Here is a 17543-nt window from a genome sequence, read left to right as displayed (position 1 = left end):
CTGCAGGTGGGGGTGGAGGTCAGTTCCAGGAGGGGGGCAGGGGAGGCTCTGCAGGTGGGGGAGGGGCTCTGCGGTCCCTGGAGCCGCGGTCACCTTGTTTTCCTGCTACTAGAGGGGACACGACAAAGAGGACTGTCGCGGGGGGCGGCGGGCGCGGGCCCGGCCTCCTGACCGGCCGCCCAGGCTGAGTGTGTGTGACGGCCGCCGCTAGGCGGGGTGGGCGCGGGACAGCACCCCCGGGGGCGCCGGGACGCCGCGGCTGGCCCTTCCCTTCCACCCCCGCCCAGGCCGGGCCTCGACGAACCTTCGGGAACGCGGGCGGGGCGGGGCGCATGCGCGGCGTCAGGGCCGGGCGGAAGTGTACGTCGCCGTGCCGCCGCCGCGTGACGCACTTCCTGTTTGTTGTCGGAGAAAGGAGAGAAAGGAAAGCGCGAGGAGCCGCCGCCGCCTCCGCCGCCGCCGCTGCCAGCGCCGCCGTGCCGGAGCCGAGGGGACCCGGGCCGCCGCCCCGCCGCGCCTCCTGCCCGCCGCCGGCTCCCTGTCCTGGGTGAGCGTCGCCCTCGGGCGGGGGGCGGGCCTGGGACCGGTGTGGGGCCGGGCCGGGGCGGGGGGCTCGGGCCGGGGTCGGGGATCTGGGGCCTGCCGTGGGGCCGGCCTTCGAGGTGAGCGTCGGGCTGGGGTGTCTGCGGGCGGCCGGGGCCGGGGGCGCGGCGGGTGGGGGTGGGGGTGGGGGTGGCGGGGCCCGGGCGGGCGGTGAGGCCGGGGCGGCGGGGGCCGGCGGCGGGCGTGGGCGGCGGGCTGGGTGCACGGGGGCCCGGGGCGGGGTCGGGGGTCGGGGCCCGGGGCGGGGGCGGGGTCGGGGCCCGGGCCCGGGGCGGGGGCGGGGGCGGGGGCGGGCCCCGGGGTCGGGGCGGCCTTCGCCCTTGGTTCGCCCCGCGCCGGCGGTTGGGCCGGGGCTCGGGCGGAGGGCGGGCAGGGCGGGCTCGGCGGGGGCCCCGCCGCGGGAAGGCAGGTTTTTACTCTTCATGAAGCCCCACGTGCATGACTCCAAAGCCAGAGACGAGGTAGGTCTGCAGAGGGTGGCAGTCGGGGGGAGGAGCGCCCCGAACACGGAGACCAGGAAGCGGCTCCGGGAGACGCGAAGCCGCGTTCCCGGAACTTCCCACTAATTATTTAAAAGTTTTCGGATGAGCAAAACGCCCGGATCTCACCCAAACAGCCGGTTTGGTCTGTTGCTTCAGAGTGTGTCATGATTTATAGGGGCGAAGTTTACGTCAGCCTGTGCCCAAGGAAGGGGGTAATGGAGGCACGGGGGGTACGTGGCCTACTGTGTGGTCCCGGAAGGTCTTCCGAGCGAGCCCGGGGTTGGCTGGGGGCGAGGTTCGGCTCTGCCCGGGGCTAGTCGGCTGCCAGCGAGAGGAGAGGTTAGCAAGCCCGTGGAACTTGTTGCTGCTTTTCTGCTGTAATCGTGTCGAATAATGATGCGGGTCCAAAAGTTCCCGCGTCTCCCAGATACCCCAACCCCCGGTTCGCTGGGAAGTTCATAATGTACACTTTAAACTACTTTGGGGTTAGTACTTGCGTGTTTGTGTAACAAAAGGGTGTGTGGTTTTTATGCATAGTAGCCGGTAAGCGGTGGAATGTTCTGGATAAGGCTCATGGGAGTTGGGGAAGTACATGGGCTTGGTGGAGTGGGCTGAGCCGCCTCAACTTGTTGCTTAGGGTTTGGGACTTAAGGAGCCGTTAGGGGATTTCACAGGAGTTAAGCACCCACTTAAAAATCTGTGTTTTAAATTTGTTTCCTTGATTTGAGATTGGTGTATTTGAGAGGTTTTTCTGGTTGCGGGACAGACTTATCCGGAGGGCTGGGTGGAGAGCGGTGTTTAATATTCTGAAGACTAAATTATGGACGAGGAATGATAGTACACCTGCAATTAAGTGGCACACAATAGCTTTTGTCTTTCAGCAAGCCCTTTAGTTTTCGTAGGTGTAAATATTAAGAGTAGAACCATTTCCCTCTGTATTCACTTTGTTTTTGGACACCTTTATTATTTATTTTAAAGGATGTATGTTTTTTAAGATTTTATTTATTCATGAGAGAGAGGCAGAGGGAGAAGCAGGCTCCATGCAGGGAACCTGATGCGGGACTCGATCCCAGGACTCCAGGATCACACGCTGGGCCGAAGGCAGACGCTAAACCGCTGAGCCACCCAGGGCTCCCCTGTTTTGGACACTTTTAAAACGATTCTACTCCCTACCATTAGTAGTTTCTGACTCGCAAACTCAAAAACCAGGTTGGGGCAGGGGATGGTATTTGCTTTATTTAAGAGGGCACTTTAAAATTCAGTAAGTTTAGAATTTTATTTATTTAACTTATTTTAAAGGCTTTATTTATTGGAGAGAGTGAGCTCAGCAAGGGCAGAGGGAGAAGCAGAGTAGGGAGCCTGCCCTGGGGCTCCATCCCAGATCTCAGGACCCTGGGATCTTGACCTGAGCCATCCAACTGCTCTTAGTGAGTTATTTTAAATTCACTTTTCAGGGTTGCAGTGTACTACTGTTACCTTGGTGATATTCTGTTACCTTCCACAGTTGCTGGGACTGCCCATTACAGGTCATCTGCTGTGTTAGTTAATGGTTGAGGGTGATTGCATGCCTTTTCTGTTGCAGGTTGGTAAGGATTAAGTGAATGGAATCAGCCTCTATTTGTAAATTAGAAAGGCTTTTTTTCTTGGAAATGAATCTAAAATTTAGAGTGGGGGTGGTCTGAGAACTCTGGTTTGCTTTAAATTTGTTCGGAACACCACCTAGTGGTGAAATAGGCCTAATTGCAGGTTTATTAGGGAGTTAGGATGGGGACAGTGGCCAACAGGAATTAACAAATGCTGTCGTTTCCCTTTGATAAATAAGATTTGTGAGAACTTGAAATTCAGGAGGTAAATGAGAAGAACAGCAAGGTTGGTGAAGATAAGAATAGTTGTAGAATTTATAAGGTAGGAATGGAAGGACGATTGACTAATTGTAATCTCTACCTTGAACTCGGCGCTTGAACTCACAACTTTAAGATCAGGAGTCACATGTTCTACCAATTGAGCTAGCCAGGTGCCCTGGAAAGACTATTTTATTTTATTTTTTAAAAGATTTTATTTATTTATTCATGGCGGTGGGGGGGGGAGGCAGAGACACAGGCAGAGGGAGAAACAGGCTCCATGCAGGGAGCCCGACGTGGTACTCGATCCCAGGTCTCCAGGATCACATCCCAGGCTGAAGGCGGCGCTACACTGCTGGGCCACAGTGGCTGCCCTGGAAAGACTATTTATTTATTTATTTATTTTTAAAGATTTTATTTATTTATTCACGAGAGACACAGAGAGAGAGCAAGAGAGGCAGAGGCACAGGCAGAGGGAGAAGCAGGCTCCATGCAGGGAGCCTGACGTGGGACTCGATCCTGGGACCCCAGGATCACGCCCCGGGGCCGAAGGCAGGTAGTAAACCCACTGAGCCACTCAGGGATCCCCTGGAAAGACTATTTTAAAGCCTAAATGGAGAAAATGACTTATGGATAACTCCGTTTGGAGAAAAAATTTTTTTAACCATTTATTTTTTTTAAAGATTTTATTTATTTATTCATGAGACACACAGAGAGAGAGGCAGAGACAGGCAGAGGGAGAAGCAGGCTCCCTGCAGGGAGCCCGATGTGGGACTCAATCCTGGGACTCCAGGACTAGGACCATGCCCCCGGCCAAAGGCAGGCACTAAACCACTGAGCCACCCAGGGATCCCCCCTTGTATTAATATCCTGCTTAGGAAAAGTAAGTTTAAAAAAATACTTCACTATTACTATTTTTTCACTTCATATTTAAGGTGGGGAAAATTAATTTCTGAAAAAAATTATAAACGGGGCACCTGGCTAGTTCCATCAGTGGTGTGCACAACTTTTGGTCTCAGTTGTGAGTTGGAGCTGTGTTGGATGTAGAGATTACTGAAAAATGTTGAAAAAAATTATAAAGTAGTTAGGTTTCTTTTTTTTTTTTTAAGATTTTATTTATTCATGAGAGACACAGAAGAGAGGCAGAGACACAGATAGAGGGAGGAGAAGCAGGCTCCATTCAAGGAGCCCGACATGGGACTTGATCCCAGGAATTCAGGATCACATCCTGAGCCAAAGGCAGACGCTCAACCCTTGAGCCACCCAGGCGTCCCGGTAGTTAGGTTTCTAAGGGTTGCATTTTATGTCGTAATGGAGAGGAGTCTTTTATTTATATACCTCTAATACCTTATTTCAAAAGTTGTCTCTTACTTGGGCATAGCTTGGTTTTCTCTGAAAACTGTTACCCTGACATCAGTCTTTTTTTTTTTTTTATTTTTTTTTTAATTTTTTTTTTTTATTTATTTATGATAGTCACAGAGAGAGAGAGAGAGAGGCAGAGACACAGGCGGAGGGAGAAGCAGGCTCCGTGCATCGGGAGCCCGATGTGGGATTCGATCCCGGGCCTCCAGGATCGCGCCCTGGGCCAAAGGCAGGCGCCAAACCGCTGCGCCACCCAGGGATCCCCTGACATCAGTCTTAAGTAAAAAACAAAACAAAACAAAACAATAGCCATTGCGAAAGACTGTGAGGTAGTAGAGCTGCATGGAGTTTTTGTGTTTGTTTGTGTGTATTTGTTTATCAAAATACTCCAGTTATTTTAGGATTCTTAAGTTCAGTTGCAAGGATTAGTTGTATTTGGAAAGCTAATTTCTTCAGGTAGCATGTGATTTGTATCCTTTAATTCTCATTCTACTTTTCACCAGCACAGGTGGTTATAGAGCCTTCTGTGTGTTTCTTTAGGGTAGGCCTGGAATTGCCACTTCTGTGCTCCCTTTGTGCCTAAGGCCCACAGTGCTGAGAAAACATGATTTGGGGTGGATCTTTGTCCTGCTTACTCTTCGTGTGTCATAATGGAATCCAGACTTCAGGAGAGTTGGGGGCGAAAGTACTCCATTTGAGTTCACAGGTACCAGGACTGTGTACTTGCTATGTGTCCTGTTTATTTTAACAAGAAGAGCTTAGTTATGTCTGTGAGGGTCTAATAGTTGTTGATTACTGGTTTTGGCGATCAGTGGTCTCAGATCTTGAGTTGAATGGAAATAGTGTCCTTGCTTATTTCAGGAATAGCTGATGGCATATTGGCTCCCTAGGTAAGTAGATGGCCTGTGATAAGCAGTGATAGTTCACGACTGTGTCCCATCTCATGTGTGCAACCCAGTTCCCTCCCCTCTCCCGTCCCCCAGCCATGTATTCTGGGAATTCTCATGTAACAAAGTGACATATAGGAAACTTCTCCAGATTTATTAATTTATTATTAAAGGTCTTGCCTGCTTCCATTCTATTAAGCAAATTGCATTGCCCTAAATTAGCTTGATGCTATACAAGAATTAAACATTTAAAAAGACGGTTTCTTGGGGCGCCTGGCTGGCTCAGTCCATAGGGCATGTGACTGTTAGTCTTGGATTGGTTGTAAGTTCAAGCCCCATGTTGGGTATAGAGATTACTTAAAATCTTAAGAAAGAAATGAGAATGTTCTTTTAATTTTTTTTTTTTTTAAAGATTTTACTTATTTGAGAGAGAGTGCAGGAGTGGGGAGGAGAGGGTGAAGCAGGCTCCCTGCTGAGCTCGATCCCAGGACCCCGACCTGAACTGAAGGCAGACACCCAACCAACTGAGCCACTCAGATGCCCCATAAAAATGGTTTCTTTACAGTTAGCTCTTTTTTGAGTTAATAGAAGTAATGAGTATTTTGATTTGCTGGGTTTTTAGGCTACAGCTAGGAAATGTGTTCAGTGGATATATATGACCTTTCGCTGGAATTCTGTTATAACAATGTATAATGAGAGGCAGTCTGTGGGTGGATAAGAAGAAAAGGCATTGTGCAAGGAGGGTTTTCTCCCTTCTCGAACATTTTCAGCATTTAGTCTCATAGGTTGGAAAGGAACAAAGGAGGTTTTTGTTTTGCAAGCAGAGCAAGGTTTCTTAGATGTTAGGTGAAGAGGTATTTGCGAAAGGTCTTATGGAAAGATGGTCACTTCTGCCCAGTAACATCTTATGGTAGGTGGCCAGTATTTGGGGTATGGAATAACAACATCCTGGGCTGTGGAGAGGTCGTTTTTTTTTTTTATTGTGGAGGGGTCAAGTCATCCACCAGGCTTGAGGATCTTGACTCAGGGATAGTCTGTAGAGGTCTGAGAGGCTAATATATAGCAGTCATGTTGGGCACATACTTTTTTTTTTTTTTTTTTAAAGATTTTATTCATTTACTCATGACAGACACAGAGAGGCAGAGACACAGGCAGAGGGAGAAGCAGGCTCCATGCAGGGAGCCTGACGTGGGACTCGATCCGGAGTCTCCAGGATCACACCCTGGGCTGAAGGCGGCACTAAACCGCTGGGCCACCAGGGCAAGGCACATACATTCTTGAGGTTTTTTTTCTCCTTTAGAAAAAGCAAAACCAAGGTTTCGTAACTGAAGGGGGCCAACTAGGCTGTGCAGAAAACTTGCTTTTTTAGAGCTAACTCATCCTGGAGCATCTCACATAGCTCATCAGATAACTGATGTATTTATAGTCAAAGCTGATAGTAGAGAAGTTTCAGGGACGAGAGTACAGGGAGGCCAAGCAGTGCCTCCTAAATCACATGAAGCTCTTTGGGTAAAGGGGCTGGGTAAAGGGGATATCGAGATGGATCTGATCCCACCTTTTCTCTGAGGCCAACCTTCATTGCTGTTTCCTCATCTTTGCCTTATCCCCTACAGATCATTTGTTTCTGCAGCTAGTTTCTGGGGCCAGGTGGGGGAAGGTGGTATTTGGAGAGGGGTAGTAATTTTGTACTGGCTTAGCTGTGTCCTTGAATAATCTGTTATATTTCACTTACATCTTTGTTGTGGAGCAAGAGTGTTCTTTCTGTAGTTAGAACTTTTCTTTTTCTGCAGACTGTTTTGCCTGCAGTTGAGTATTTTTTTTAAAGATTTTCTTTTATTTATTCATGAGAGACAGAGAGAGGCAGGCAGAGACATAGGCAGAGGGAGAAGCAGGTTCCATGCAGGGAGCCTGATATGGGACTCGATCCGGGGACCGTGGGATCATGCCCTGAGCCAAAGGCAGATGCTCAACCGCTGAGCCACCCAGGCATCCCAGTTGAGGAGTATTTGATTCAAGGGGCTGTATCAGATCATCCATGTATTTAGAGAAGAATGAAGTGGTTAGATTGATCAGAGGAAGTCTTAAAGTGGATAAGGTGAGTTTTTGAAGGTAACCAAGAGGTTCGAGAACCTGTAAAGTGCCTTTCTGGTATTTTTTCAATGATTCATAGGAATAGAAGTCAGTAAAGGCAGTTTGGATGGATATTCTATGTAATTTTTTCTCTTGATAGTAAAGGGGAAATTTCAGACACTTAGGAAAAATGACCAGACTTATTTTACCCAGAATTCTGCTTGTAGTCAAGAATGCTCTAGTAATAAAACTTGTAAATAAAGATGGCTTAATTCTTCTGTAGAGTAATTGTAAGAGATGATGGTAGCTGACTTCACTTTGGGAATCAGACCTGTGTTTTGGTATCAAGGTTATGGTACGTGGGTTCAAGTAGCAAGCAACTATAGGCAAGTGGGTACTTGAGCTACTAGCCTTCACTCCGAGGAAGCATCTTGGGTACTGAGTATGTTTATGCTCTCATTCATTTGTTGTGATTGTAGTCTCCATGGAAAAAGTGAGAGTCTTAATGGGCAGGCTTGGACACTTAGGAGTTAGATGAGAGTGACCCTTAATCCAAAAGCTGAAAGGAGAAGGTGTTCACACTTAGTGGGCTGGTATGTTGTGAGGACTGATTTTACTCCGCAGCCGTATCCTCAGAGGAGCCAAAGACCAGAACTCGTCTCTTGTTGACAGGACTGTGGACACATAACCTAGGTGACATGGGAAGTCCTCTTTCCAGAGAGAAACTAGTCCATGATCATTTGGGTACAGTGAATTGGGTGAGAAGATGAGATTAGAATGTATGATACCTGGCATATGTTGAGTATGCAATAACATTTTATTTTTTATTTTTTATATATATTTTTAAGATTTTATTTTATTTATTCATGGGAGACACAGAGAGGGAGAAGCAGGCTCCATTCAGGGAGCCCGACATGGGACTCGATCCCGGGTCTCCAGGATCACGCCCTGGGCTGAAGGCGGCGCTAAACCACTGAGCCATCCAGGGATCCCCCTCAATAACATTTTAATATTTTGCTAATTTGGTTTAGTCAGAATTCATTCTGGTAAGTAGACTGGCAACCTTGGATTCACATTCTGTTTCTTTTTTTTTTTTTTTTTTTTAAGATTTTAAAATTTATTTCAGAGAGCATGGGGGGGGGGCAGAGGGAGAAGCAGAGTCCCCGCTGAGCAGGGACTCCCCCATCTCCCCAGTAGAGAGTTCTGATCTCTGGGATCCCTGGATCACAACTGGATTCAGCAGATGCCTCACCGACTGAGCCCCCCCAGGTTTGCATTCTATGTGAGTATTTGTATGGATCATCTACCTGAGGTACTTTTTTTAAAGTGCAAATTCACGGGCTCATGTAGTATTAGGGGAGATAGCATCTTCTGGATCAGGCCTAAGAATCCTCAATTAGATGTTTTTCTTTCGCCACGAATATGAGGTCACAGTGGACTGCAGTACTGCTGCTTGGGGCCCCTGTGTGGCTGGTTCTGGTGCCTGCCCTGTGCTTTCCCTGACTCATTTCAGAGTCTGAGTTGCCCTCCATCTCACGTGGGTAGGAGCACTCTGTGTTGACTGACCACTTTTTTCAGCCCTAGCAACATGTACCCAGTTGACGAGTATTCCCATGTTGAAGCAACGGATATTAGGAGACAAAGCTTGGCTTCTAGTGGTCTCTATGATTTGGTTTAAAAAAAAAAAAAAGGTCACAAACACCAACCATTAGGTAGAAAAATGGGCAAAGGATGCAGATCCAGTCGTTCAGTGGAACCACATCAGATAGCTCTTGAATATGAAAAGTTGCTTCATTTTGTGGGTGCAGAACAGAGCGGGCTTCACTTAATCGGTTGGAAAGGTGTTTCTGAGCTCCTGACCCCGGGTAGGGTGTAAATTGGTGCAGCCTCCCCAGAACCCAGATAGGCAGTGTCTTACACATTTTTCTGAGGTAGAAATTCCTACACCGGACCTCGTGAGATACTTGTGTGGCACTGTGGTGGTGACGAGGGCGGCCTCTGCATGGTGTGGGCCTGGGGCTGATTTGGACTCCTGGTGCGCCACCACTGTGGTGCATGACTCTGGACCTCAGGCTTCCTGACGCAGCAACAGGGACAGCGGTCCTGGCCTTCTGGTGCTTGAGCACGTGCTGGACACAGGATGGGCTCAAGTGTTAGCTGTGTCAGGGTGTTTGCGTATCCACAGTGCCTGTTGCCCTGTAAAAGGGGAAACTGTGGCCTGTACGTGTTTGTTCTGAAACTGCCCTGCCAGTATCTGAGCCACTGTAGGGCCTCTTCCCTGGAAGCTGGGTGTACAGGCCTGTGGCCTGCTTTCCAGCTGACCCTTAATTCTGCTATTGTTGCCTCTGCTTCCATATTTTTTTCTTTCTTGTACTACATATATATATATATTTTTTATTTTGGTGATTTAATCCTGAATTTTTTTTTGAGATAAAATTGGTATATAATGTATGTTTTTGGTGTATGTGTAGGTGTTGCACATTTGTATAGTGCACTGTGATTATAGCTGTGTAGTTAATACCTTTATGAGGATACATTGTTACCTTTGTATATTTTTATACCTTATAATGTTCTCCTCAGATTCAACTTGGGGTGCTTTATGTAAAGTTTAAATAGATGCTATTTTAAATGGCTTTCACTGCTTCAGTTTAGCCTTGTAGGCAGCAGGTGCATTCAAGTCATACGCATGTTGTTTGGCTGAACACAGATTGGGAAGAAATGGTTTTAGAAATGCCTTTCCAGCTTTAGCACAAAAATTGACCTTAGGCAAGTAGGTAGTGATGGTCTCTGTAGAGTCCTCAGTGTGTTACGGACCCACGGAATGTGAAAAAGATCATATCATGGTCATAGACTAAGTGGCAGCCAATCAGAATGTTTGCTAATTTGCTAATAAGTCTCCCTAAAAATGAAACCGTTGGAAGATTTAATTAGGGAATACAAACTCTTTATGCACCAGCATTTATATTACTAAGTATAAGATACTGAGTTTTCAGCTTACTCACCTGTTGGAATGTGAAGGAACTTTGGTAGTTCCCTGAGGTAGTGCAGAGTAACTCTGTACCCTTTCAGTAAGCCTCGTAATTTGCTGGGGACTGGATTACTGAGCTCACAAAGGTAACATGGTGTGGGTTCTGCCCTCAAGGAGCCTATGGATATGATAAAGTGATAAATGTTATATAAGATCCAATCCAGGGTCAAGAGGGCTACTCATAAGTGTGTCCTCAGGTGAGGAGGTAACCTTGACTTCAGATATGGATGAGGAGTGCACCTGTGAGGGGCACAGAGCAAGAGTTCCAGGCAGAGGATACACTCAGGCCAGAGTGCAGACAGGAAGTGAAGTCTGCTTTGCACAGAGGATGAAATCTGGATGCCAGCCTTTGATGCCTTTTTCCATCTAAGATGATGGGTGTGATGGTTTTTGCTACTGAAGTAATGAAACTTACTGCATCCAAGTTGTTTTAGAAAAAATAATTAGCATTTTTAACTTCTGGGTTTTGTGGATATTACATGTACCCACTTGCAAATCAATTTTTAAAAATGTTAAAAAAAGTAAAGATGATAGGCATGAAAAGTACAAATCAGACCAGAAATTGGTAAAATGGGAACCCTTGAAGGGTTTGTATGGGGCTCAGCCCTGCCCACTGTGGTTATAGCTGTATAGCTGTGGTGGTTCTGTGGTGGGCTCAAGGGCAGGTGGGGAGAGGTGAAAGGGGGGAGGGGATGGGGTGGGGAGGCAGGGGTGGTAACTGGTGGCTCTTGGTGATTGGTTAAGGCGGGCTGAGAATGGAATGGGTCAGTCAGTAACACAGGAGATTGTGTCCAGATTTGAGAGTGCTTTGTTCAGGCCATTGAGGTCCACAGTGACTGTTGATTCAGTTGGATTAACCTCTAAAATTGTCACTGTTCATCTTTTTTGCCTCATATGTTGCTGCTTTTGTACACATTTTCTGCATTTTGTAGTTTTAATTGAACATTTTATGTGATTCCATTTACTTTCCTTTTTAGCATTCTTCCTGGTTGCCCTGGAGTCTGCAGTGTATATTTACAACTAACAAGTGCACAGTCACGTGACCCTACAATGCTGTGGTAGTGTAGGTGCCTTAGGACTGCAGCTCCTAATTCCCTCCTGCCTTGTGGAGTTGTGTTCATTTCATTTAGATAGCACAGTTTGCACAGAAGCATACATAATATGTTGTTGCTGTTACTTGAACTGTTCTCTTTTGCACCAATTAAGAATAAGAAAAAGTTGGGAAGTCTGGGTGGCTCAGTGGTTGAGCCCTAGTGGTTGAGCATCTGCCTTTGGCTCAGGTCCTGATCCCAGGGATGAGTCTCGCATTGGGCTCCGTACCAGGAGCCTACTTCTCTCTCTGCCTGTGTCTCTGCCTCTCTCTATGTGTCTCTCATGAATAAATAAGTGAAATCTTAACAAAAAACAGGGGATCCCTGGGTGGCTCAGCGGTTTAGCACCTGCCTTGGTTTGGCCCGGGGTGTGATCATGGAGTCCCTGTATCGAGTCCCACATTGGGCTCCCTGCATGGAGCCTGCTTCTCCCTCTGCCTGTGTCTCTGCCCGCGCCCCCCCCCCCCCCCCGCGTGCTTCTCATGAATAAATAAAGTCTTAAAAAAAAGTCAAAAAACAAAAAATAACCAAAAAACACCCAACCATTTAAAAAATTTATTTTATATCCACTTTAAAAAATATTTATTTATTAATGAGAGACTTAGAGAGGCAGAGACACAGGCAGAGGAAGAAGCAGGCTCCACGCATGGAGCCCGATGTGGGACTCGATCCTGAGTCTCCAGGATCAGGCCCTGGGCTGAAGGCGGTGCTAAACCACTGAGCCACCCGGGCTGCCCCTATATCCACTTTTTTCTGATGCTCATTACATAGATCTGCATTGATCAGTTTTTGTCCTATCCTTTTCCTTCTCTTTGGAGGACTTCAAATATTTCTTGTTAGGCAGATCTACTGGCAACAAGTTCCCTCAATTGTTGGTCAGAGAAAGTCTTCACTTTTGAAGGGTGGTTTTACAGGCTGCAGCACTGGAGGTTGGTCCCCTACCCCTGGTAAAAATACTTCACTCCTTTCTTTCTTGCATGGATGCCATTCTTACAGTTTTTTCCTTAGAGGTAAGGTGTTTTTTTAAATCTGGCTTCTTTCAAGATTTTTTGGTCTTTTATTTTCTGAAGTTTCAGTGCGATATGTGGATGCATAGCGTTTTGGCATTTATCCCACATGGTGTTATCTCATCTCAGATGTGTGGTTTGGTGCCTGATGTGAATTTGGAGAAAATTGTCAGTCATTTATTGCTTTAGGGTTGATTGATGCCTCAGAGCACTGTCTCCACTTCTTCCTTCTGCTCTGGCACTCCCTCGACCTGTCCTGCACCCTGCTAAGCTGTCCCACAGCTTGTTGGTATCCTGTTGCCTGCTTTCCCCCTTGTTTTCCAGTGTTCTAAGTTTTTAACCTTCTGTTGTATTCCCCAGCCAGGTCCAGTTTACTAATGATAATGAGCTCACCTAATTTCTACTGGGCTTTTGGTCCCTGGCATTTTTGACTCCTAGAATTTTCACCTCTGCCTGCATTCCTCATCTGTTCTAGCATAGGTTCTACATTTGGCATTTAAGCTTTTAGTGTAATAATCCTAGTTTTACCAAATTCTTGGTTTGATGATTCCAGTGTTTCTGCTGTGTCTGCTTAGGCTTGTCAAGACTGGGTCTCACTGTTTAGTGTGCCTTGTAATGTTTAAGGGTGGGCATGATGTACCAGCCCAAGGAGGACCGCCCACCCACAGGCCTTTCCCAGGTGGGGGAAGGGGGTGGTTTCCGTCCCCCCCCCCCCATAGGTGTCAGTCTATTGTCGGCCCACTTCAGGCCCACTTCACTGGTGCTTTCCAGTCCGCACCCCCCTCATGTCCCACCCAGGCCAGACAGGAGGCCAGGACCACAGTCGGGTATTTCCCCTCATGTCCCACCCAGGCCAGACAGGAGGCCAGGACCACAGTCGGGTATTTCCCCAGGTGGGTTGGGCTTTGGTAAAATGGTTTCCTCTGATGGTAGATCTCTAGAAGAACAGGAAATTTTGGTATTTTTAAATGGTTCTTTCCCCCTTCCCTTGCCTAAAGCATCAGCGTGTTTTTGTTCCTATGTTTCCTGGGAGGGCTTGGTAGAGCTCCTGGATGTGAAACTTCAGAGGGCATATTAACTCAGCCTTGTCCTCCTGTCCACCCGAAGCTGCTAGCAGTCCACCCTAATGACACTTCAATGTCCCTACCCTTCACTGCTTCCTGTGGAGGGGTCTCCTGTGCAAATTGTGGTCCTGTCTACCTGTGTTTCTAGTGTGGGGACATACTTTTGTTGGCAGATGTCAAAGGAGCTATTGATTTCTCAGTTGAACCTTTTACTCATGAGGATGGCTTGGTGACTACTTTGGTTCTTATGTGCTGGGCTGGAAACTAGAAGTTCTTGTATTTTTTTTTTTTAATATTCTTTTAAAAATCATTTAAATTCATTTTGCTTAGTTCTTTTTTTATTTTTTTAAATTTTTTTAATTTTTATTTATTTATGATAGTCACACAGAGAGAGAGAGAGGCAGAGACACAGGCGGAGGGAGAAGCAGGTTCCATGCACTGGGAGCCCGATGTGGGATTCGATCCCGGGTCTCCAGGATCGCGCCCTGGGCCAAAGGCAGGTGCCAAACCGCTGCGCCACCCAGGGATCCCCATTTTGCTTAGTTCTGTGTGTGTGTGTGTGTGTGTGTGTGTGTGTTTTAAAGATTTTATTTATTCATGAGAGAGCGACCGAGAGAGAGACAGAGAGAGAGAGGCAGAAACAGGCAGAGGGAGAAGCAGGCTCCATGCAGGGAGCCCGACGTGGGACTCAATCCCCGGTCTCCAGGATCACACCCCAGGCTGCAGGCGGCACTAAACCACTGAGCCACCCGGGCTGCCCAGTTCTTGTGTTTTTAAGCAAAATTTTTATGTATGTTTCAGGAGGAGAGAAAGTAAAATATGTCTGTTTTATGTATGAAACCTATATGTTTATCTCAAGATGTTGACCTTATGGATTTATCCTGACACCCTCACATACCCATTGAGATGAACTGGGCACAGAGAGACACAGTCCGCTTGGTGCAGGCACAGCCATCATCTCCATATATAGATTTTGCAGCATTTGTAGTGTAGGTGCTGGGGCAAGAACACTTTCATAGTAACTTGCTTCAACTGTTTTGTTAGTCTGATACTGGTAAACTGGTCAAGGGGCTGAAAGACTTAGGGATGACGTCTACACTTATAACTCCACCCCGTCTCCTATGCTGTAGATACATTCACCATAGATGTACCTTGAGATATTCATAATTACTGTATGAAACCGTACTGATGGGCAAGCACCTACAAATATTTTTAATCCTGTCATTGGAAACGCACATGCATGTATTTATTTATTTATTTATTTATTTATTTATTTATTTATTTAGATTTTATTTATCTATCATGAGAGACACACAGAGAGGCAGAGACACAGGCAGAGGGAGAAGCAGGCTCCATGCAGGGAGCCTGATGTGGGACTCGATCCTGGGTCTCCAGGATCATGCCCTGGGCTGGAGGCAGTGCTAAATGGCAAAGCCACCCTAGCTGCCTGGAAACTTTATTTATTTATTTAAGATTTTAATTATTTGTGTGAGAGAGGCAGAGACATAGGCAGAAGGAGAAGCAGTCTCCCCTCAGGGAGCCTGATGGGGGGCTTGATCCCAGGACCCCGGGATCACGACCTGAGCCAAAGGCAGGGGCTCAACCACTGAGCCACCCAGGTGTCCCTATTTTTGGTTTTAATGTACATAATAGTTTAGGTATGTAATTTTTAATACATATCATGGTGTGTATTGGGGAGGTATAACTGAATTTTCCTACTGATGTGGTACTTAACTTGTGTTTTGGTACCAATGATCTAGACTTCTGAAAGTCTTGACATTGAGGGTTATTAAGTTTATTAGAAGTAGTTCCTTTGAGGGACTAGTTTCTTTTTTTTTTTTTTTTAATTTTTATTTATTTATGATAGGCACACAGTGAGAGAGAGAGGCAGAGACACAGGCAGAGGGAGAAGCAGGCTCCATGCACCGGGAGCCCGACGTGGGATTCGATCCCGGGTCTCCAGGATCGCGCCCCGGGCCAAAGGCAGGCGCCAAACCGCTGCGCCACCCAGGGATCCCGAGGGACTAGTTTCTTAATGAGGATTAGGTTAGTGGGTTTTCTAAAGAGATGGAGTTAATTTTTTTCACTTAACATGTTTTGTTGGGCATTTAAACAGATTAACAAACTGGTTGTTTTAAGCATTTTTTAAGTTTTTATTCATTTAAGTAATGTATGCCCAACATGGGCTCGAACACAAAACTCCAAGATCAAGTTGAATGCTCTTTCCGCTGAGCCAGCCCTACACCCCAGAAGCATTTGTTCTTAACTGAAAGAGTAGAAAGTGTTGATTTTCTTTAGCTTCCTTAAAATACAGTAGTAGGTCCTGTTAGTGGGTCATGAGAGAAGTTTCAGAATATCCACTAGGAAAGATGTAGTGAGAGAATTGAATTATCTTCCCATTCCTCATCTGACTTCCCTTTAAGCTTGAATTGATTTCTGTTAGGCAGCTTTAGACCAGCCCTGTGCCTTGTAGAGCTCTGTTCTCTGCCAATGCTTTCCATAACGGAGGTCAGTAGCCACATGGGGCTGCGGGGCCCTTGAAATGTGGCCAGTGTGATCAAGGGACTGAGTTTCTTTTTTATTTATTATTTATTTTTAAGGGACTGAGTTTCTAATTGTATTGAATCATAATGACGTCAGAGTTAATGGCTGCCTGTTGGGAACAGTTTGCGCCGTGAGGCAGTGTGGTTTCAGGGTTTTCCTGGGCCCAGTGGAACCTGCCTAAGGCCTTTGTGGGTACCTGTGCTTTTAGTGTACATGGTCTGCTCTTTCACGTGATACATGCTTCCTTTTTGGCACTTGGATGCAGGAGAGAAGCCGCTTTCTCCAGGTAGCATCTGTAGGTAGTGGAAGGCGGTGGGTAGGCACCATGTTCCTCCCTGGTCCTTGGGTACCCCTGTGAAGAGAAGGCACATGAGGGGGCATGTGTCACACACACATCCCCCCACCCCCAGGACTTCCATTTTTCTGGTGTTGCCTGGCCTCTGTAATGGCAGTTGCACATGGGAGATGGGATGGGGAAGGTGGGACTCTGGTGTGTGTGTGTGTGCGCGTCCGTGTGTGTCCTAGGTGACAGCCCAACAGCGAGGCCTTACTGCCCCTCTCACACTCCCTGGCAGTTGTAGCTGGGGAGCAGGGATGGTTGGCTGATTTTAGGAGAGAGGTGAAGGTCATTTTGTTTGTGTATTATTAATTATTCAAGAGAGACAGAGAGAGAGAGAGGCAGAGACACAGGCAGAGGGAGAAGCAGGCTCCATGCAGGGAGCCCGATGTGGGACTTGATTCCGGGACTCCAGGATCACGCCCTGGGCTGACGGCAGGCGCTAAACCGCTGAGCCAGCCAGGGATCCCTATTTATTTTATTTTATTAAAGATTTTATTCATGAGAGAGACAGAGCCAGAGAGAGACAGAGACCTAGGCAGAGGGTGGAGAAGCAGGCTCCCTGCAAGGAGCCCGATGTGGGACTCTGATCCCAGGATTCTGGGATCACGACCTGAGCCAAAGGCAGGCAGTCAACTGCTGAGCCACCTAGGCATCCTGGTGAAGGCCATTTTAAAGGTTTTGTTCCCACGCACATATTTTTTTTTTTGAGAATAAATGGATGTATTTGATGTTTTAGGAAAAATGGATTAAAGATTCAAATTAGTTTATCTGTGGGTAGGGAAATTGTATATAAAATCTACTTTATCTGCACATCCCGTGATTAAGCAGTAAAGTTGTTTTGGAATTAGATAGTATTTCTAATTTTCCAGATTTCTTTTATCCTGTATTATACAGTCAGCCATATGTTTAGTGTATGGATTTATCATTGTCTTAGAAAAGGCTGTTAATATTTTGAAATACCGTGTTCTGTAGGGAAATTACAGATACAAATTTGTATGTGGCATTTATATATATAGTCACAGATAATCTGTGGATGTTGTTAAATTTAACTTAATCCTCTTACCCTTACTTGCTCTGAAGCTGTGAGCAGGGGGTGGGTTACACAGCCTGTGGCTGATGCTGCATGCTGCATGCTGGATGCTGTGGTGTCAGGACCTGAGTCTACTCTGCAGGTTCCTAGGAGATGCCCAGGGTCTAAGTGGCTTCTTGGATCTTTATTTATTT

The 17543-nt window shown here is 46.8% G+C and overlaps 1 protein-coding gene across 4 annotated transcripts in view; it reads left to right on the top strand.

The window, feature by feature from the left end:
* Positions 1–402: 402 nt before the first annotated feature.
* The window catches only part of DNAJB6 (DnaJ heat shock protein family (Hsp40) member B6), a 74315-nt gene continuing 57174 nt past the window's right edge, over positions 403–17543 (top strand). The window contains exon 1 of one of the 4 annotated variants that reach the window (XM_041751775.1): positions 403–547. The gene's annotated coding sequence lies outside the window, so the exon portion shown is untranslated. Of the gene's footprint in view, positions 548–8425; positions 8528–17543 lie in introns of those variants that run through there. The other 3 variants (XM_041751773.1, XM_041751776.1, XM_041751774.1) reach the window with 3 other exon arrangements.

Source organism: Vulpes lagopus, chromosome 4 (genome assembly GCF_018345385.1).
Source record: "Vulpes lagopus strain Blue_001 chromosome 4, ASM1834538v1, whole genome shotgun sequence".
Classification (NCBI taxonomy): Eukaryota; Metazoa; Chordata; class Mammalia; order Carnivora; family Canidae; genus Vulpes; species Vulpes lagopus.
The sequence above is the reverse complement of the archived record's forward strand: the minus strand, read 5'-3'. Positions and strand labels throughout refer to the sequence as shown.